This window comes from Lycorma delicatula, chromosome 1 (assembly GCF_047948215.1).
Source record: "Lycorma delicatula isolate Av1 chromosome 1, ASM4794821v1, whole genome shotgun sequence".
Classification (NCBI taxonomy): Eukaryota; Metazoa; Arthropoda; class Insecta; order Hemiptera; family Fulgoridae; genus Lycorma; species Lycorma delicatula.
This window is the reverse complement of record NC_134455.1, coordinates 136801567-136824503: the sequence shown is the minus strand read 5'-3', so window position 1 is coordinate 136824503 and position 22937 is coordinate 136801567. Positions and strand designations below refer to the sequence as shown.

At 36.0% G+C, this 22937-nt stretch overlaps 1 protein-coding gene across 6 annotated transcripts in view; it reads left to right on the top strand.

The window, feature by feature from the left end:
* Positions 1 to 22937, top strand: part of LOC142322756 (uncharacterized) — a 64931-nt gene that overhangs the window by 31676 nt on the left and 10318 nt on the right. The gene's annotated exons all lie outside the window — the stretch shown is intronic.

Here is a 22937-nt window from a genome sequence, read left to right as displayed (position 1 = left end):
TGCCAATAGCCTTCCTTATAGACAATGTAAAACATGTCCTGTTAGCAGCTAATAAAAAAATTCATCAAAGATGACGTAGAAAAACTGGTCGATGATGCAACTGCAGAGAGGAACCAAATGTTCCTTAAGAGTCCTTATTTGAGGACAATAATGAAAAAAGAGTTCCTCAGTTGTATGAAAAATACATACGCGTGTTGTTAGATAATACGCAGGTTGATCTAACAACCATACCATTGGCGAATATCGGACGAAAATTAAATTGTACACCATCAGATATTGAGGGTAAAGATTGGGAAAAACTGTTTGAAAAGGTCCCCTACCACGCCGTCTTTGTTGTTGATAAAGGAAGGTGTGGCTTTTGCTACATTCAATGACCTGATGTTAAAGGCCATCAAGAAAGTGAAAAAGGATCTATGCGCCAAAAGAGTTGTACAGAAGATGGCAAAGTGATGAAGCCGTTTTCAGAGTGATCCGCTTCTGGTTGTTTTCATAAACCATTAGTATTACTAATAGTATTATAAATTCTTTTTGATTTTTAGGCATGGCAAATTGTAATAGATGTTAACGTATCCGATTGGTGCAAATAAGAACTGACAGATTTCAGTTGATAGAAAATGCATTTGCGTGTAATCTTCAAACATATTATAAAAATACTAATAATAATGCAAAAAGATATTTGGAATTTTTTTGAGAATTTATAAAGTGAAATGATCGAATTACTATCAGAAGTGATAACGATGGTAGGCTCAATTAAATATAATGTATTATTAGTGTACATATAATAAGGAGTTACTTAATGAGACTAAGGATATTTGTTTTAAAACAAAAAATGTAGAGGGGCTCAAGGTAGGTAATGTAGCTGAACTTGCTGATGATGCTGTTTGGAGTATCCTTTATGAGGAAGACGCTTTTAAAGGTAAAGGGAGCAGGTGGACATTGGTGTTTGTCGATGGTATTCTGATAAGGATTAATAAATATCGACTGTTATGCAGCACTTCGTATCTCACATTACCAAAAGAGATAGATAAGTGAAAGGCGGTTGTAAATATTAAAAAAAAATTACTGCTTTAAATGGGCTATTCCTTGTAAATACATAGAACTTACGCACCGCGAACATGTATGTGAAAGATATAGGGAAATTGCGGACCGATATGATTTTAGTATGTTTAGTTTTTTTACATTATTACACGAAATAATCCATTTTGAAAAGAAAAACAATGTTTCTGTAAACGTATGTGCGTTAGACGATGAGAAACAAGTCTTTGCTTTTAAGGTGTGTGACAGAGAGTTGGCAGATCATTTTGATTTGCTTTCACTAAAACATAATGATAGCAGCCACTATTATTTTATATCAGATTTTTTCCCGTTTAGTTTCTTGTCAACTGAGTAAACATGGTACAAAATGGTAATTTGTAAACTGTGTTTTATGTATTATAAACACGATTATGAAAGCCCTCGTAAGATGGCAACTCACTTAGAATTGTGTAAAAAGACAGTCTATTAAAGCCGTAGTTCCTGTTGCAGAAAATGGAGTATAGCAGATTTTAAAATTATCACCATAAATTTCCCGCTCAGATTGTGGCTTATGTAGACTGAATTATTTTAAAACCGATTTATACTTGTTTACCATCTCCAAAATTCGGCAGTGAAGTTTGTTCACTGCCGAATCCGAATTACATATACTGATGAATTACTGTTTCTATTTGGTGTTTGATGAAACTGAACCATTACAGACGGTATCAATCTTTAACTGTACCAGTTAAAGATTTAGTCCCTGTTCCGCTTGTTGTTTATAGAGGTCCTTATGCAGCCGAGAAATTTATGAAATGTCTTACAGACACGGGTAAGAAAATAGCCCAGGCAATAGATAAAAATATTCCTCTTATGACTGATGATAATATGAATGCTTTTCAGTCGGCTAAGTCTTGTCAAATGTGCGAAAAAGAATGTACACATGACTTGCAACTGCAACATGACCACTGCCACCTTTCTTTTTTTTCCTGTTTAGCATCCGGTAACTACCGTTTAGATAATTCTTCAGAGGATGAATGAGGATGATATGTATGAGTGTAAATGAAGTGTGGTCTTGTACATTCTCAGTTCGACCATTCCTGAGATGTGTGGTTAATTGAAACCCAACCACCAAAGAACACCGGTATCCACGATCTAGTATTCAAATCCATGTAAAAATATCTGGCTTTGCTAGGACTTGAACGCTGTAACTCTCGACTTCCAAATCAGCTGATTTGGGAAGACGCGTTAACCACTAGACCAACTCGGTGGGTTAACCACTGCCACCTTACCGGCAGATATCGTACCGCATTATGCCGAAAATGTAATCTGCTAAGACAAATCTGTGTGAGAATTCCTTATTCATTCATAATTCTTCCAATAATGATTCGGACTTTATTATAAGACAGGTTATGATACGAAAAGTATATATGTTATACCGAATTCGGTAGAAAAATATATCTTGTTTTTAAAAAAAAGTATAAAAAATGTTCAGTTTGTGGATTTGTTTCGGTTTATGCTGGACAGTCTTGAGGTTCTGATTTTTGAATCTCCAGGAAATACTTTACTGAAAAGGAACTCCCGCTAGTGAAACAAAAATAGAAACAAAAGCAAAAGGCGTTTAGAAAAATGTTATAAAAATGAAATTAGTTTAGCTGAATTTAAAACCTATTTAAAAGAACCCGCATCAACTTTATAAGATGAAAATGTTTAGATCTAGAAAACATATCCATACAGTTATGGTTAATAAGTTTTCTATATGTAATTACGACGATAAAATGACAGCAATCGATGAAATTTTACGATCATGTATTGGAAAAAAATATACGCTTTTGGAATTGAGCAATCTATTTGAAAATGCCTTGCTAGAAAGCTATATATTTTCGTTGTTATTAAATGTGATATTTGAACATTAATATTTTCAGTTTACTATGGTTTATTTCAAATCACCATCTTTTCAGTCATAAGAAACCCTATCACTATTAGCGTATTCGTGTTTTGCAGTAGTGAAGAACATTTTAAATGGTAAATTAGCGCTAGACGATGAATTAGAACATTTGTTGTAAATAATAAGTGATAGTAAATTGCAGTTCAGAGTGAAGCGTATACTGAGTATGACTTTAGAAGGGATCCTGCTCCTTCTGTCTGTTTCTGTTGCCTTTGTAAGATATTTTTAAATTTCAATTCGATTACAATTAAAGATGTGGTAATATATATGTCTGCTTTGAACTGTTGAAGAAATTTTGATTCAACGAGGAAGACAGTACTTTAAGTTGTTCTGAACAGAAATATTTGCCTATATTATAGACATTTTAGTTAACTGAAGATATGTAAATTTGATTAGTATAAATTTAAACGAATGGTTTGATTATTTATAAAGTGCCACACAAGCAAACATTTTATAAAGAATATTGGTAATTTATAGTTGTGAATACTATGTTAGCACATCCACTCGTCCTCTGATGTCAAATTGTGTTGCATTTTGTAGTCTAGTACCAATTGTATATAATTGTTATTAATAGTGTTTTAAATAAACATAATTTTAATTTTGTAATAAAATATTCTGCAGTTTTGAATATGTAAGAAAAAGCAGTACCTTCATTACACAGATTTTCATGGAGGACGGTGTTGCAAGAGCTCGGAATGAATGTAATACAGTCAAACGACTTTTCTGAGCGATCACCATCAATTTGTATGATTTTATGCTCAGACGACTCACCCACCATTTAAATTTATGTACTGGTCATCGAAACATTTTATTACAAGAAAAAGACATGTAGGTACTGTTTTAGAGATGCTCTGTAAAAAGGACTATTTAATTTCAACAAAATTAAAAATAAAATAATTTGTATTATAATTTATTTTAAAATAATTTCCTTGTTTATATTTTATTGTGTTTAAATAAAATTTAAATGTTTGTATTTAATTTTAAATGTAGGTAATTACTTTTTGAATAATATGTAATTAGTATTAAATTTAATCAAAACTATGTATACATATTTATTATGGATGTAATATTTAAGTACATTTCGTGTTAAATGAATTCTTTTTTCTTTCTTCCAACTTTTTTCCTAAAAAAAAGATTAAAATTGAATGGGTTATTTGCTTTATGTGTAAAAGATGAAGGTGAATAAATAAAAACACTGGTAATTGAATAATATTTTTTTATTATTTTTTTAAAGTTACAACATAATACAAAATTATTGATTAATAAAAATAACTACAAATTAAATTTTATTTTTAGGATAGACATGGTACTTAGTGATGAACTCAATGAGCTGTTTTAAAATGATGTAACACAGTAGTCCGAAAAGCTGGTGATCTTTCTTTCCAAATAGGTCACTTTTTAAAGAATTCATTATTCTCGTAGTAGTTTCCGTTCTTGAAAAAATAAAATAAGCCATTGTTGAAATGTACCACTTCATCTGTCTGCCGGTATTCCAGGTAACAGATTAGAAACGAGGTCTGTTCTAACTGCAGTAAAAGAACATTCATCTATCTCTAACACGTAGTCTTCGTTGTAGATGATAAACGTTTTTCCTGTATACATATTCACAATTCCGTCGATCTTACAGTGCTGAGCGATGTTAAAGTGAGAACACACTTCGGTTATCCGCCGACTAACTGTTTCGTATAAAGATTGAATACGTACAGTCTTTGGTTTGTAATTAACACCATATCCATTCGGTCGCTTGTACATTGCGTCCACTCCCTTGAATGTGCCGGAGAGAAACTTCAATCGATCGGTGATTGACAACGGCCTAAAGTAACTTTTAGTTTCATGTTTTCCGTCTTCGGAGATGTCTATTATCCAAACAGTTTCTTGTAGGTGACGTAGACTTTTCCGTTTGCCAGCAGGCAGTAGATTTCATCGCGTATACATCGGTGACATCGGATCTAATGAAAGGTGTAATTGGCGTTGTCAGAGTCGTCCTAGCGGTGTTTGCGGTTATTTCGACGCTGCCGTAAAGAGACTGCACGGCTAGTACGTCGTCTTCGCTTAGGTTTTCGGCTCGTTCAGGTACATGAGTGCATTCTTATTGTAAGAATGGCAAATAACAAGGCGTCCGATCTCGTGCATCAACGTATTGAGTAGACTGGTTTTAACACTCTTCTGTACCTTCGAGATCATAACACCAGTTCTCTTCGTCGTCTGTTTGGATCTCTATGGGCGTGTTGGGAAAAATGCATGGCCCAAGATACCACCTGGTTTGTCGAGTCTGGTCGATCACCGAACTCTTTCGATTTTGGCGCAAGTGTGGATGCCTTACTTGTCCGAAACGAGGATGTCGTACCCGTAGTAATCCTGGGTAAACTTCAACGGTGTGTCTTGCCCATCCCGCGAACGCTTTTCTCGCGATTTCCATCTTTGTAGACGTTGCCAACTGGTAGTGCCATTTTGCCACGTCAGATCGTTTTTTCCATGCGATTCTTGAGGTCGCATACGGTGTCAGATCTGCCATACCACACCTGGGTGCGCGCACGATGGCTTCGGTCGCGTTATTCAACTTACCGTCTACAGGAAGCTAAAACAATTCTTGAAACAGCCTCACGGTGTCTTCATTCGCTTTTTAATCGTTCAGGCTCGCGTTATCTCCTTTCAGAAACCCATAGTGTAAAAAATTGATTGGGTTCGAATACGTCTGCTACAGTGACGCCAGTCGCCACGTAGAAGGTGGCACGGTAATAAGCACGATCATCGCTTTACTGTTTTTGGTTGTAGACTGATTTAACCCATTCGCTTTATCTACATATACCTCCACTAAATATATCAGCCGAGTTCGAGTTCATAAATACCTAGGTGTTTAGTTTGACGAGAGGTTGCTGTTCAGCAACCACATTAGGCAAGTAGCGGTGGACGCCGTCTCTGTGATGCATAAACTTGGGAAAACTGCTCGAAAGGATTACGGACTCAGGTCGTTATGTGTACATGGTGTACCGAGGTTTCTTCGAAAGTATGACCTTACGCGGCGTCATTTGGGCGCACAGGTTGTAAAAAAATCGAGCACTTATTCAAAATTTAAGGAATGTCAAACGCAGAGCCTTAATTATATGCACTAGTGTTTTTAAAACAACCGCCTACGAGGCTATCTTTGTATTGGGAAAGGCTCTCCCAATCGATTTAGTGGTGAACGTTTGGGCGACCATGTGGAAATTGCGAAGAGGCAGGGTGGCGAGGTATTTAGGATGCGGTTTCGAGACGGGCATGTACCGGAGCGGAACGCTCCTCTATGCACCGGTTTCTAATTTCGAACAGTTGCTTATCTTCCACGTGCAGAGGAGGCTTTACAGCCTCGCGATGGAAGAATGGCACGCCACGACTATAGGAAGGTCCTTATATAGATTTATACAGGATCTTGGGGGATGGTATGCGTCGCCTTTTTTAAGGCGAGGGAGCTCGAATGCTCTCCAACCGTGTAAATTTAAATCACTATTTGTTTCGGCTTCACCTGGCAGCTGATAAGCTGTGCGTCTGCGGGGAAGTCCAGTCGAACGAACACACGATGTTCGACTGCTCAGCCAGGAAATTGAAAGCAAAACCGCATTCGGCACAAGCATTCTTTTGCGTATTGGCGAATACAAAATTTCTTTAAATCCGATTTCGATATGGACCGGATTCTCTGATTTAGTACCGCAAACAGGACAATCATTTCCCAATTCAATTCTCTTCATACAGTTATTAATTTTATAGATTTCCAATTTGTATTCCAACTCTTCTATTTTTTTTAAACATCGCCAATCCCTCATAATATTCTTTAAGTATATCCTTTTCAGTTTGCGGCATTGATTGTAACTGAAATAAGAGACATTAAAAATATCCAAAATGATTTTTAAATTAACTAATTAAAAATTAGCGTACGTAAACTTCCCTATTTCTTATCCGCGTATTTTTAAAGTGAACAGAACGAACACTTATTGTTTTTACCACGAAAGAGTTTTTCTTTGCAGGATTCACAATAAAAATGTCCACAAGTAGAAACTATAGCCAATCTCTTCGCACAAATAAATCTTACACAACGATTTTTCTATAACCTCTTCATCACTTAACCTTTCGATTGCTATAACTTCTTCACATTCTTGTACTACCTGCTTATCGTTTACTAAAAATAGAAAAGTCTGAAATGTTATTTGTACACGGATATACTCTTTATACACCATCAGGGAAATTATCGGTCAACTGAAATGGAAAATGAAATAAAAAAATAAATCGCACGTTTTAAAACAAATAACACTTATTAAACATTAAAATTAATTTTTTAGAAACTGTACAAATAGAAGGTAAATTTAATTGAATATTTTCTATTACAACTAACAGAATGGATGGCTGCAAGGAATAGTAATAAATGCAGCAATGTTTTTCTTGCAGTATTGACGTAAAATTACTTCGTGGCCTTTTTATTTCGTCCCGTCTACAAGACCATAGATAAATTTTGAATTCACTACATTTTGAATTCCCTTCTCAGCTCTTTATCATAAACTTATCTATTGTTCGATTTTATAACTTCCCTTTCGCATGAAGTATGTATTACTTTACATAATTTTACATCTAGAGGAACTAGATCGCCATTCTATCATCACTCCGCGAATAGATGCTACATCAGTGTTCAGATTGTTGTTTATGGTCAAATGTGCATCACTCCTGTATCCTGGACCTAAAAAATAAAAATAAAAATCATAATCTTATTTGTTGTAAATAATTAATCAAATCTAACTTAACTGAATTATTAATAAATAATAATTGCCTCTGAATAAACTCAATCGATGGTGACGCGCCGTAACGTGAGTCGGATAAGTTATTCCTTGCGATAATGCTGAAGGCCTATCGTAATCCGGTTCATTAGATGGTCACGTTTGTAAAAATATCGTTATTGTCGCCGTCCGCCAACGAAAAAATGTAATAAGAGGAGTGTTCGCTACTAGAAGCCCATTCTATTTGTCTAGCCGAAGTTTCAAAACAACCTCCTGACTCGCGGTCGAACAGGAGGGGATAATGGCGGTATATTTTCTGTTTTCGTTTGAATCTTCTGTTTCCAGTTAGTATTTCTAACACTGTCTGGCCGCAGGATGGAACTGATATCTTCATCGGCAGCCGACGAAGGAGAAACAGCCTCCTCCGGAAATTTTTCTTGAGACATCTGAAAATTGTATACATGTAAAACCTATATCTTATTTCCTAATTAAACTATAAAAGAAACAATATTATACTTTAAAAAAATTTATCACGAATATGCAGATATATCCCGCGTACCCAAGCCGTTTTGAACTTTAAATCTGTAAAAAAAACTAATAAAAATTTTATGCAAAAAATAAATAATTACACTGGAAATTACGATTGCATCAATATTTTATTTAATAATGTAATAAATTAGATTTTAAAAAAACTATATCATTCTGTTAAAACTGCAACTGTGTACATTTATTCTTATTATTGCTGGAATTAAACAAATAGAACATTATTTAAAATATATAATTTTTAATATATATATATGTGTGTGTGTGTATATATATATATATATATATATATATATATACACTTAATGTATTTTTTGGGAAATTTTGCAATTACATATGTAATTATTGCTGGAATTGAACACAAAATACAGTATTTTCTATTTAATTAATGAAATATTGTTTAGCTCTCGCCTGCATAACAGACGAAGCCAATTATGAAGATAATGGAGCTGAGAGATCAGTAACACAGAACGCAATATGAACGTGTGAAAATTTGAGAAGCTTTCATATACAACCATTGGCTTTTCATTGAGATAACTTTCAAATAAACTACTAAACAAGTATGTCGCAAATAAATTATCAGCGGATAACTTTCAAAGTAGTAAAGAAAGTCAAAGGAAAGTCGGTCAACACGTGGTTACTTTTAGAATAGGGGAAGTTTTTTATCGTTTATAATTACGGATAGAAGTGAATCATCAGTAACGTAGTACAGTATGAATACATTGTAGCTACAGAAATATTTTGACGGTTCGTTTTTTCTTACATATGTACTGTAGTTCTTTTTAACTTCATGTACCAGATTATTGTAAACTGAAGCAGTCTCATTCGGTTGTTATTCATATTTTGCTGTGAGCATATCATATCGTGCAGGTACAGTATTTTATTTTATGTAATTCATTCAGTAGTGATTTAATTATGACTTCACGAAAGCATTTACAATAGAGGAAAAGGCTCACATTTTTAAGAGGTTAGAAAATGGCGAAACTAATAAGAACATCGTCCAAGAATTAGGAGTAGATCATTCGACAGTATCCTGTATGAAAGAACCGTGAAAAAATTAGGTAATGTTTTAAACATTCTGTAAAATAAAGAAATTACGGCCGACTAAATGATGTAAAGCAAAATAACAGACTTTTTTCAGAAAAAGTAATTTTTTATTTTTTTTCTATCTTGATTTATTCTACCGTATTTGTGTTTATTATTGGCTAGTATTGTTTTTTTTATAATTTTGCAGAAATAATTTTTTTTTACTGTATTACAATACTCTGTATATGTGACTAATAAAGTAGTACCACTAAACTACCTAAACATCAATTTTGACTGTCGGTTATAATATAAAATCGTCGGTTCCACAGAAATCACTATAAATGATATTTACTGTATTAGAACAGCTTATTATTAATCTTTCATAAGAACTGGGTAAAGATAACTTATTTGTAATTTTTTTTCAGATGGACAATAGGAGATGTGAGTTTTTTGAGACGAGGTTGCGCTCTATAGAAACATTAGCAAATCAGCTGCTAGAAAAAGTAGCCGAGGCGAGAGCCGAAGACCAAAGGAATAATGTAAAACACTCAGTCATGAAGCAGCTCTTCGCCTTTGTGAAAAGAAGTGAGGCAGCAGCTGATTTTTCTAATGCCATCATCAACTACAGCAGCTGCATCATCTACATCGGCACCAAAAGCGCAAGCTGAAAGAACAAAAATAGAAATATTGCCTCCTACCTCATCAATCCCCATACCACTTTCCCCACCACCACTACTATTTCATCAAACATCATCATGTGGGGCTGTCGTCATTAATGAGATGACAGTCTATCTTCCACCACCACCAGCTCATCAAACATTCATGTAGGGCTGTCGTAATAATTGTCTTTAAATAATGAAATAACGCATAATAATGAAACAATAATTTTACTTATGCACTTTAAATGAAAAATATAAATGTATTCTCCAGTTATAGATACGCATTTTGTTTGTTTCTAGTTTATTGTGCATGTTATGTACAAATACAAATTAAATTTTGGTGGTGTTTTCATTCCTCACCACCACTACTACCAGCTGATCAAAACCATCAAGGGTTGTCATCATTGACGAGGTGACAGCCCATCATTCCTCGCCACCACCATCAAGTCATCAATTATCATTTACTATTTCATTTAGACAGCACTTAACTGTCACGCCTAGGTCGCTGAATGCTAGCAAGTACCTGTCCCTTATATTAAAGCGCTTGGAGTCTTAATTGGGTGGTTGGTGGTCAGCCATATTTATCTATGTTAGCTACACACAGCAGTGTGGTAGGAGTCTTACCTTAGGTAAATACAGCTGTTTTTTAAGAAAAACAACCACATCAAGGAACTACCACATAGTCTGACAATGCGGCTCTCGCCAAATTGACTCGTCTCTTGTGAGTGGCTGATTTTCCCCTTGACCTCTGAGTTCCAGGGTGGCTATCTGGCCCCTTAAGAGCAGGGCAGTCAAACATCACGTGTTTATTTGGCTAGACCTCCCTGCAGACGCACAGCTTATTAGCTGCCAGGCGAAACCGAGACAGATTTTGATTTAAATTAACATAGTTTGTGAGCACCCGTTGCCCTTAAATACGAGCTCGAGGCATACCATCCTCCCAGATCTTGTGGTAACGTATATAAGGATCTTTCCTTAGTCGTGCCTGTGCCATTCCAGCTATCATGCTACCATCGCGAGATGCTGCTGCCTCTTCCGCAGACGGGAAATGGGCAACTGAACAACTTTTAGATCCGGTGCATTATGAACAGTTTCGTTCCGGTACCAGCCCGGCTCGACCCACATCCCAAATACCTCAGCCTCCCTGTTTCTTTGTAATATCCACATACCTGTCCGAACTTTCCCCACTAAGTCGAATGAGAGAGCCTTTCCCAGTGCGGTGGTAGCCTCGTAGGAGGTTGTGTTAAATATACCAAAACGTAAGTCTGGCTTACTTGATGTAATGAATATACTCATTACGGGCGCACCGGTAGATCTGCAGACCCTCAGCGCGCACGTAATCAACGATAATCCCGTTAGAAGGCGAGACTGGTATCTTCTAGCAGAACTAACTCTTGCGCGCAGCACATTAAGGTCAGAGAATCACCACTTTCTCCCGGGTGTCTGCCTGCGTTTAACAGACGGTTACAAGCACCCTCCGGTCAGCGGACTGGCTACTACCTAAGGGTCCGTCCATTGGCCGAGGCCGCCGTAGGACCCTATCGCAACCAGTCTTGAAGGCCCAGAAGAACTGTTCGGCCATCACTTCCACCTCCTTCCTGTGTTCCATGCGCCATTCCAACCCCTCCAAGCCAGCTGCGCGCCGCAGCATGTCCTGATCCAGGCTTCTTCGGTTATAGGGACACGAATCTGATGCTCTTAGATCGCCTCCGTAAATGATCTCATAAACAACTTATGATCGCTCACACTGGCCTCGGGTCAGACAGTCCAACTACTTGTACTTCGTAGCAAGTCGCCCGTCGCCAAAGTGACGTCGATGTAACTTCGCTAGTTTGGAAGAGAAAGTTGGCGATTCTGCGTCGTTAATCAAAAGGTTCCTGGCTTCAATTAACTATTCGAGTCCAGCGCCTCTGGAGTCAGTGAGTGGTGAATCCCAGGGATACTTAAGGGATCTTTAGCATTACCGTCCAGAGCAACCAGCACTGATGTCTTGGAGATCGTCCAGAATCCGTCCCAACTCCGCCAGCAAGTCATCGATACTCTATTTTTGCTGGAAGTATTTCTACACTAGTACGATATCAAGCGTACCCCTCGTGATTCGCATGACCTTTTTGAAAAGATTAGATAAACTGGAATCGAAACTTTTTGCTTTTCTGCAAAGATGTGTGCTGCTCCTATCCCCTCACTGCAGTTGGGTATGATAGAAGCATCGGTACACCGGCTACCTGAGCCTTTACCCAGGACTGTTGCAGAGATGGAAGATAATATTGTCTTCATCCTGTTAGAGGAAAACAGGAACAGCATCAACTACACTTTCTGAGCCTTCAGTGGGTGCATCAACGCTGGCGGATCAAATAGTAGATACAGCCATGCAGGAAAGTCTGCAGTTCTCTTCCAGTATTGAAGAGGACTTGGAGGTAGATTATCTAGACATATTGAGACACCTTCATTAGGGGCATAACATTTTCATTAGTTTTCATTTCATAGTTTAGTTTTAGTTCAATAATTGTGTAAACATTATTACTAGCCGAAGATCTATTTAATGTAATTTTTAATGCAGTGCTACTAAAATTAGTAATAATAAAATTTCATCTTCAAACAAATTTGTTTATTTTATTCATATATTTAATCAGTCCTTAGTTAATCATAGCTTTTTCCTATTATATGAATTATATAAAAAATTAATACATTATAAGTATACATATAGTTAGACTAATAAAAAGCACGCCTTACTATTGTTTTTTTACACAAATTAAGAAACGGAGAAATAAATTATCTTAATTTTAATACTACAACCTATTGTTGAAAAATATAAGTGAGTATAATTATAATATTTTTCAAATTTAAATTTTCATTCAAACATTTCATAAAACCACAAAAATTTCTCAATCTGTTCTACTCGCAGTCTGTTCTAAAACCAATTCAAGCAAATTGCGTAATGAAAACTGGGTTCATGATGGGTACATCATTGGGTTCCGCTCGCGCTCATATTTATATCGTAGCAAGACGTAAATCGGAAATTCCTCTTTTTCTGTAGGGATATTCCCTACAGCTGTTGCTGCGCCTGATCGTTTAACTGAGCACCATTCAATATATTTCTTAATACCTGTAAGGCGGATTGTCTTACTAAGGTTAATGGCGGCTTGTGTCTATTGAGATTAACGTGATATTATGAAAGCATTTCTCCATCTTAACTAACGTCATCTCAAAATCAATAACCTGCAATAAAAATCCAGAGTTAGCACACAGTAAAAGTAAATCTCATTTAACTTCCCTCACCATTTGATGACGGGCTACGGAACGGATAGGCATTAATATTGCACAGGCGTTTAAGGTGTTTGAACGTGTGTAAGTTTGCGTGTTTATGTTTAATGTAGTTGGTTATGCGTAGATGGTATATGGTTCATGATCATATATATTGTCATCGCATATAGACTAGTACAGAAATCCTGGGCGATGTAGATGACGCCTTTTCCCTACTCAAAACGGTCAGCAGAGTCCATTATTAGTGGTTTTCGCAGGCAGACCCGATACTGAAACTATGCAATAACTTCGGTGCGTTTCTCACTACCCAAATGGTCAACAGAGATTAAGCCGTCTCTTTATGACGTGGTGGAATCTATACGAAATTATACGAGTTCCATCACATCGCCCACAGTTTCCAGCCTACGTCCTTGATTGCTGAATCTATCAATATTATTTAGCGTTTTCATACAACCTTTTGAGCTCTAGCGGAATATTGCAATGACCATACGCCATCGTATTCTTCCGATCTAAAGTGACTCTCATCATCATAGTTGCATAATGCAAGTTTGTTGGTAACGATGGTGACATTTTCATGTTTCTTCGAGGGAAATATCAGTGTCTATACAGCTACAGATCAAGTTCCTCCAGACATGGTTTATAATCATTAAAAGTGAGTGAGGTTTTTCTTCACTTACTTATTGACGTCTTTCTACTTTTCTTCACTACACCATCTTTACATGGTAAATTTTCGCCCGCAACTATAAACTCTACGATTGGGACACCGTTATAATTATATTTGAATTGCCGAGCACGGTTTTTTTTAACTAATGAGAAGATTAAGCGATTAGTCACAGGTATCAAAGCATAATTTAAGGATGGGATCCTCTTTCATATCGTCATAGAAATTACGTGTTCTAATGTAAAAACCTATCAATGTTCATATATAGCAAATCTATTTCATGACCATACTTACAGTTCATAACATCATAGTGGAAATTATAGATTAATTTTGCTCAATTCTAGTACTGCTAATATTACATATATGGACATATTCAACTCTACATTTGTTTTCTGCATCGACTGCGCACAAATTTTCTGAATAAATTAATCCATCTTGGAAGGAGGATTTCGCAATCAGTTTTTTTTTAATCGCAAAGATGACGACACTAGTTCTACAGTAGTACTACATACGTTAACGCACATGTTCCATTCATTTTCCGAAAACGGCATTCATTAATTTGAAGAAATCCTTCTGAAAGCTATTTTTAGCCGCATGTCAGTTGTATTCAACGGAATGTATGCCTTATAAGAGAATTTAAGTACTCTATGAACCTTAGTCCACCAGTTCATGCGCTATCGTCTGCTTTAAGTTGATGTATAGAAATAATTAGGCAGAAGAATGGTCAGGAGTTTCGATTGATTGGATCCTGCCGGTTGTCTGTTTTCGGGGAAAAATGGTAGATCATTATGCTCTTCATGATGCCTCTTGGGATAATCTACATCCACTTCTAAGATGTACTCTATCATAGTCCTCCAACATCTTCAAACTCGTTTCGATAGTTGTCGTTAATTTTACTTCAGACATTCATGAGAATTCATTATATGGAACAATCATCGCTCAGCCATAAAGGTTACTTGCATCAACATACATAAGATAATTCGTCAACGCTTCATATATGAACTATTTGATACGGCATGTTTTTCACACAAGTTATATCGCCTCGTATATTCTACTTGAGAAACATGTATATGTCGTAATAGGTAATCATCTCGAATTCGATCTCAGACCAAAGGAGCAAGGGGTTGATGGCAAATCATGGAGCTGTGTAGTAGTAAACGGCGTCTAGTTCATACTCCCAAAGCATAGACGTCTGAAAGTCAAACATCAACCAACAGAAGCACGTCGTACTTGAAATACAAGTCTGTATTCACCCAGAGTTTTGTTGTTAAAGTGCCGCCACATTTTTGCGCTTTCATACTCATTAAATACATGCTTTCAAGTCAGTTTGTTATAAAACATTTTTTTGTGGAAATGCCGTTTCATCGAGCTTTCTCCATTCTGTAGTATACTCAATCCCTTAGTTGTTGCGTATGGAATTTCTTCAGTGAAGAATTTGCGAATGTGGTAGAACATCTCAGATATGAGGTTTTCCATTAGCGCGTCCAAACTCAGCCATGAATCGGCGTGAGTCCAAGAGACTATCGACAATTTTTTAGTAATGTATTTAGTAAACGAGATATATTTCTTTCGTGTTGGTTAATTCGGTTATCTTCCCACACAATCATGACAGTGTTCTCTGACAGGCTTCTCCATGAACGGCTCAAACACATCTCACACCCCGCCGCCGACACTAGGGTTTTTTTATCAGTGAACGCTGTTTTTATGTTCCGTAGCGACTCGTCTATGGGTCGAAGGATTGTTTTGAGAGTTGTAATGAAATTTTTCGCTGCATCTCTAACTTTATAAAGCAACTGTTACGATGAAATCATTTTCCTAAACCGTTCTGGTAGGGTAAGTTGAGTAGCGAAATATAAGCATAGCTCTGGTACGTGCTTTTCTGTAGCTTACGTGAAAGAGGATGAAGGTGAGGAAAAGTACCCACCTGTCGACGCCAATAGACACTCAGTCTGCACAGGCTATCGGTAAAGGCAGTTTGTGATAATGGTTTTTCAATTTCAGTGTAGGTGATCGACCATCTTTGCGAATTCGGGCAACATAATCCTACAGGGCTCGTTCCTACACGCTTCTAGATTTTCGACCATTTACATAATATGTAAAACATTTGCAGATATTTATTTTACCACTGCTTTGTAAGCTGCGATCTAATCAATTGTTCAAAATCTGAAATATAGCAATTGCGTTTTTCTCCAGAGGAAAAGAGAAGATCAAATTTCTCCTCTTTTTCCTCTCCATTAAGGAGCAGATTTACTACCCCCTTATCAGCGATTTCATAAATTTATAGATACACCGTTCGCTTTAGCATACTTTCAAACTTTTTAACAAGTTCGATGTAGGGATTTTTCACTCGCTCTCTATGCACTTCTTCAACATATCTACACAGAATGGCCCATTTGAAACAGTAATAATCATTTTTTGGATGTTTAATAGCTTTTTTAACTGAAATAGATTTTGGTAGGGGGATGAATGATAAAGATGTTAGCGAACATAACGGTTGATTATCGCAAGCAAACCATCTATGCTACATCGGGTCCAACCGCTACCTTTACCTTCAAATGTTGCCTACTCGTGCAGAAGCTTATTGATAGACTGATCTATCACGCCCTTGTTACAATTAAAATATATTCTTAGTTTTATAAGTTATAACATCGCGATACTCGGAGATGGTTTCTTTGAAGTATGTACACTGTAATAGCAGATTGAATTTGATGGAACTTAGACATTCAACACCATCTTAAAGGTTTACGTAATTCAAAGCTTTAAACATGTTAGAAAGTTGGAATATCGGTGGGTGTAGTGATTTTAATATATGTTAATAGATTGAAGGAAAATGCTTACTCTACTTCCTCGAACTGATTTTCAGAGTTTATGTATGATAGTTGCTCTTTTCGAGTGGAAAATAGTCATAAAACTTGTCGCAGACTTGTCACTTCTATACTACCTCCATAAAAACCATATAAAGCTATAATCGTCTTTCTTTAGTTTAAATTCTAAAAATGTTTAGTTAAAATATATTTCTTAAGTTTTCCTATTTTTACTTAAGATTTGTGTTTCATATATACATTATTTTTTTTACTTATGTCATGACATCTGTGCAGTCCTGAAACCTCGATAATATTTTTTTTACTTTCCTGTGTAGGTAGCACTATAACAGAGCTGTAGCTTTAAACGGGAATGTATTGTAATTGGTTCAATTTGGACATATGCGGTTTTCACGGGATCTTGATATTTTGACATCTAAGGAACCCAGAACACATGATGGAAATTTTCTGGATGTTAATGTTCGTAGGTACGTGTGAGGGTTCAGTGCTGATTTCTGTTTTAGAGGCCAACACAGAGTGGCGTGAATTTAAATTAAAATGATTTACCTTATCTCCAGAAATACTGGACCTATTTTGACCAAATTTGGTCAGATTACTTCTTATGCGAGGCAGTGATGTTATTAAATTTTCAACTTAAACGTGTGTTATCATGGTGTTACATACATATTCACCATTGATAAAAAAATACTAATGATTTATCTAGAACATCAAAAATGTACAACAATCAATGCTCTTAATGACTTTGCAGAAATTGTGTGTGAATTGGACATAGTATAAGGAAATACACTAATCAAACAATCTATCTAAATACAGTGACAAACATGAAAATTATGACTAAGCAATACAGTGTGAAGTGCCAAAACAACACTTACAATAATGATAAAAAAATAGACATACAAATCATATATTATAGACAGTGGTGGCTCATGTATAGGCACTGTGAAACTAGCACTTCCTATTTCCACTTAATGTTATTGATAAAATTTAATATGAGTCCTTTTTTCTTTAATTCGTTCTTTATACTAGTACAATATATAATCCATAAGAGCTTGATGTTAAGTGGCCATCCCCCAGTTTATGAAAAAGATACAAAAATCATTGTCATTAAGATCATTGATTGTTGTACATTTTTGATGTTCTAGATAGATTATTAGTTTTTTTTTTTTTTTTAGCAATGCTGTATGAATCTGTATATAACACCATGATAGCACACTTTAAAATGTTCCAGCTAGTATATAACTGTAACAGTGCACTTATGTTCACCAAAATTTTTATTGTTAATATTGTTTATATTACTTTCTAGATCTTTGATAAATTTATTCTGCAATATGTTAATTTTCATTGTTGGTTTCTCAGCTGTTGCATCCTATCCTCAAAATGACGTCCTTTCTTTTTCCTGTTTAGTCTTCAGGAAGTACCATTCAGGTATTACTTCAGAGGATGATATGTATGAATGTAGTCTTGTACAGTCTCAGTTCAACCATTCCTGAGATGTGTGGTTAATTGAAACCCAACCACCAAAGAACACCGGTATCCATGATCTAGTAATCCATGTAAAAGTAACTGCCTTTACTAGGCCTTGAACGCTGGAACTCTTGATTTTCAAATCAGCTGATTTGGGAAGACGTGTTCACCACTAGACCAACCCGGTGGGTTTCAAATGACTTCCAACTTCATCATTTAATACTTGTACTGCTACACATAGATCTCTTTTGTTGTGCATTTAACAATGACAGAGACATGAGTTTTAAATCATATTTTTTACTAAAAATGAGAAGTTAGATTGAATTATGCCGGCCACATGACCAAATGTAGAAGTTTGTTTTCCCTAGTCGTTGCTTTAACATTTATTTCAGGTACATCACCCCTTTTCAGTGGAAATGTGTAGTTTGTGCTATGAATAATTTGTAATTACTGATAAATGTTTGTTTATCTCCCCAAACATTTTTTATTTTAGTAATAATTTTTTTCCTTTAACTCGTTATTTAGTCTTCTGAGCAAATCAGATTTGACTTTTAATGAATCCAATTTTGCATAATCACCTACCGCCTCAGCCGAGGTGACTATAGATCAATCATGCAACTTAGATTTGCTTTCTTGATGATATAATGCGATATAATTTCTTCTTTTTTTTCATATTTTAATTCCTTAAGTATTATCTGTGCTATTAGTATTCTAGCTTCATTATAAGTCGCTGTTAGAAGTTATATGTATGTCATGATGTTCTAAATTATTGATCAGGGAATACCAATGTAAAAACCATTATCAAAGAATTCTTTAATCAACATTGTTCTATGACATTTAAAATACTTTACCAAAAGCCTGTCACTCCTTGCCCCCTGCAGTTGGCCATATATTTGAATGTTTTACCATATTTAGAGGTTATGTACTGTTAGTCTAATTGTATAGATTATGTATTAATAAAAGTTTATATTAGTTTAATCTAGACTTCATGTCTTTGACCAAAGTCTGGATGATATTCAGTTGGAAGACCTGGCAGAAAGATTTTCTCTGACTTTCATCAATGCCACTGAGAACTAAAGATCGGTTTGATAGAGACTTTATCTTTGTTAAAACATTCTGAGGACTGCTCAGTGGAAGAGAGATCCTAAACGGTGAGTGGTTTTAGTAGATGACTGTCAAAGGCAAAAGTCTGAATATTTTCATTTGGTTAGGATATCAAAAAGGGATTCTTGGCATTTTTTTATTGGAGAGCAAGAGAATAAGAATACTTGTGGGGGGGGGTGCTGTGTATAGAGTCCTAGGGCATAAGTGTACGAAAAATATTCTTTTGTCAGCTCTCTTGACCCAGAATGGTGTTATTTCTAATAAAGCTGAGATTTTAAATATTCTATTGAATGGTTTATTTCTGGATGATGTTGTAACTAATAAAACCTCACATCATCTGCAAGTCTGAAAGGAAATTTTTTTTTGCTCTGTTGTATCCGTGGAAATTACAGAGGCAGAAGTATGTCAGGTAATTTGCAGTTCTGATAGGAATAAAGTTACCCTGAGTTTCAATAGAATCACGTTGAATCAGCTCCTTGTATGTTCTGTTGGAATTTGTATTGGTTCTTTGACTAGAATTTTTAATGGGATGCTCTTTGCTGGCTGTTTCCTTGTTTGATAGAAAAAAGGTGTTCTAAAATTGTTTAAAGGTGGTGACAAGGACCCCCACTGTGAGCACCACTTATAGGCCCTTAATACTTATGCCAGTTATTGGAAAGGTTTTTGAGAAGTTTAGTATTTTCATATTACTGATAGTTTGAATTCTAGAAACTTCTTGATGGATGATCGATCAGTATAGTTATCGCCCAGGCAGGGGCATGAAAGATGTTATTCTTAAGATTATGAAGATTGTTTCTTCTAGTGTGTCTGATTATGTTTAGGTATGCTTTTGGACATATTAAGGGTTTTTAATAATTTTTGGTGGCTCTCTGCCCTATTTTAGCTGCAGAAGCATGATTGTACACAGAATGAGCTGAATGTGTTGTATAGTTATTTCAGATGAAGATGTTCTACAAGACAGTATCTCAGAAGTAGGAAAAACACTAAAGGTTGTCTGCAGGGTAGTGTTTTAGGACCCCTTGCTTCAGGTTGTTGAATTCAATTCTTTAATGCAGTTGAGGTTACCCAGTGAATGCCATATCATCACATATACGGATGATAGGCTGCTGCTGGTTAAAGGAGATTCAAGGAATGAGATCGAATTCAGGGCAGCCCAGGCTTGCAAGATACTCCAGTTTTGGATTACAATGTAAGTTGGTGTTTAGCCTAGAGAAAACAACAATGATGTTGCTCAAGACCAGACTAGCTGTTGCACAATGCCCATGTGTATCAGTAGCGGTCATCAAGTTAGGTATATCCACTGCAGAAGTATGTAGATGTTATCCTTCATAAGAATCTTCAATTCAAAGAGTACTTTCAATTTGCCACCACAAAAGCTTGTTGTGCTTTTTCTGATGTTGGAAGCATGGTTCACTCTGATTGGGGGCTTAATGCATGTTCTGTATAAGGGTGTATGCGAAGCTATAATGCTGTATGCTACATCTGTCTGGGCTCATCAAATGAGGTACAAATGTTATAGGAATATATTGTTAACCCAGCATCTATTGTTATCTGTGATTGGTGCTTACTGTCTCTAGAGGTGGTCCTTGTTATTTCTGGTATTAAGTCGTTACTCTTATTAAGTAGATTGATATCCTTGCTACTGAGCGCCAATTACACTATGATGCCAAGAAGTAAGCAAACTTACCTGTGGGCTCATAAAAGAAACAGATGACCAAGGTTTCCATTTTTGGCAGATCAGGTGGAATGAATCGTCTGAAGGATGTTGTTACACATATGTTATTTTTCCTGATGTGAGAAGTGTATTGGTAGTTTGGTGGATTTCCTCCAATCGGCTGTTACACAGTTTCTTTCTGGAAATCATGATTTTTGAGATGGGCCAGATTTGTTGTGATTAATTCAGGCTTGTGTCTGGAGTGTAGGGCCAATAATGGTGTGCACCATGTCTTATATGTCTGACCCACGTATGAAGCTGAATGCACCAAAGTAACTAGAAAGCTGGTGAGGATCAATTCTGGTTTTGACCTGCAAGTTAAAACCAAAAGAGTATGGAACGTAGTTTATACCTTCCTTAAATTTTTAGCCCTATGGAGGATGGCTGAGGGAGTTTGATGCTGTTAAAGATGTACTGATAGAATAGCAACTCACTTACCTATGGGTCTGGCTGGGTGCTTTAACCAAGGTAGACATTTTGGCATTGAGCCTCAGTTAGCTGAGATATTCACCATTAGGATGAGATGGAGTGTGGAGAACACTATGATGAAGCTCCGTTGTGGAAGGGTGTAAGCATTGACCTTGCTCCCAAAAGCGGACTAGGCAGAGAGATAGGGTATGTTTTCATTAGAGGCTTGTTAAATTTGTCAATCTGTTTCTTGATTTTTAAGTAAATTAAGAGGACTTAGGATAAATTTAATTGTAGGACAAAATTGTCTGTTGCAATCAACACTTGTTTTGTTGCTATGAGGATAGTATTTTTGGTGTTTAAAGACTCAGCCAAGTAATGATCTGAGTGCATAATGTAATTGAAGTTAAATTTAGGAAAAGTTTTTGTGTGAAACCTTTGGTGTTAGAGGAAAGCATCTGTGAATCAGTTAATTTGATATTTGAGGGTTGCAAGTTACGGTAGGTGGTTGTGGTTGGAAGACAATCATTGTCTTCAATGGTTGACAACCATTGCATACACCCTATCTTTGACAAACCCCCAAGGAAAGAAATTGAGTTGCATAACATTAGGGGATCGATGTGGCCAGGGAATTGGTCCATCAAGGCCAATTTAACACGAGAAAATTGTTAATTTAAGTGATCCCTAACATGTAAACACCAGTGTGGTTGTATTCTATCGTGTTTGAAGTAAACATTGGTTTTCAATGTTCAGTTTATGGTACTGCATACTACTGTAACATGTCTTATTACTAGCGCTGGTTGCTCAGCGAAAAAGAATGGTCCAGTCACTTCAAAGTAGTCAACGGACACTAAACATAAATTTTTGGGCTGTAACATTATGTTTTCCGAACAGCATGAGGGTTCTTACTACTCCATATATGACAATTAATGTAACCAGAAACATAGAAGGTAGCACTGTCAGAGAAGATTAATTTTTCTAAAAACACATTATTTTCATTCAGTTTATCGAGAATGTCCACAACAAAATTGTAAAGGTGAAGTTTATCATCATATTTATTTGCATACACTAACTGAATTTTGTATGCATAAAGTTTTTGGCTCTTGTGTAGTACATCCACAATTGTTGATTGTGGTATTCCTAGTTGTAAACTTGTACAAGTCAATTTACTAGAGATTCTCTGAAACATTTCTCTTACTCAATCCACAAATCTTCATTGCAGACAAGAGATGTGCCAGCATGTTTTTTGTATATTCTTCCTTTATTCTTAAACTGCTGATACCAACATTTAATAAAGACTTTACTAGGAGAATCACAGCCATACTCTAAATGAAAATGTTTACAAATAATAATAATAACAGATCCACTACATTGGAATAGTATGCACATTGCTTTCCCCTGCATGATTGCCATTGCTCAGTGGACGATCTCCCCTGTTGTTATATCATGCCAATTGTTCATTCAAGGTGATCAGTAACTAGTACCTACACTAATGTTTGAAAAATCAATGTGGACTGCATTACTTTGTTCATTTTTTATTAACCCCTAAAGTGTCCTGAACAATTTATGTT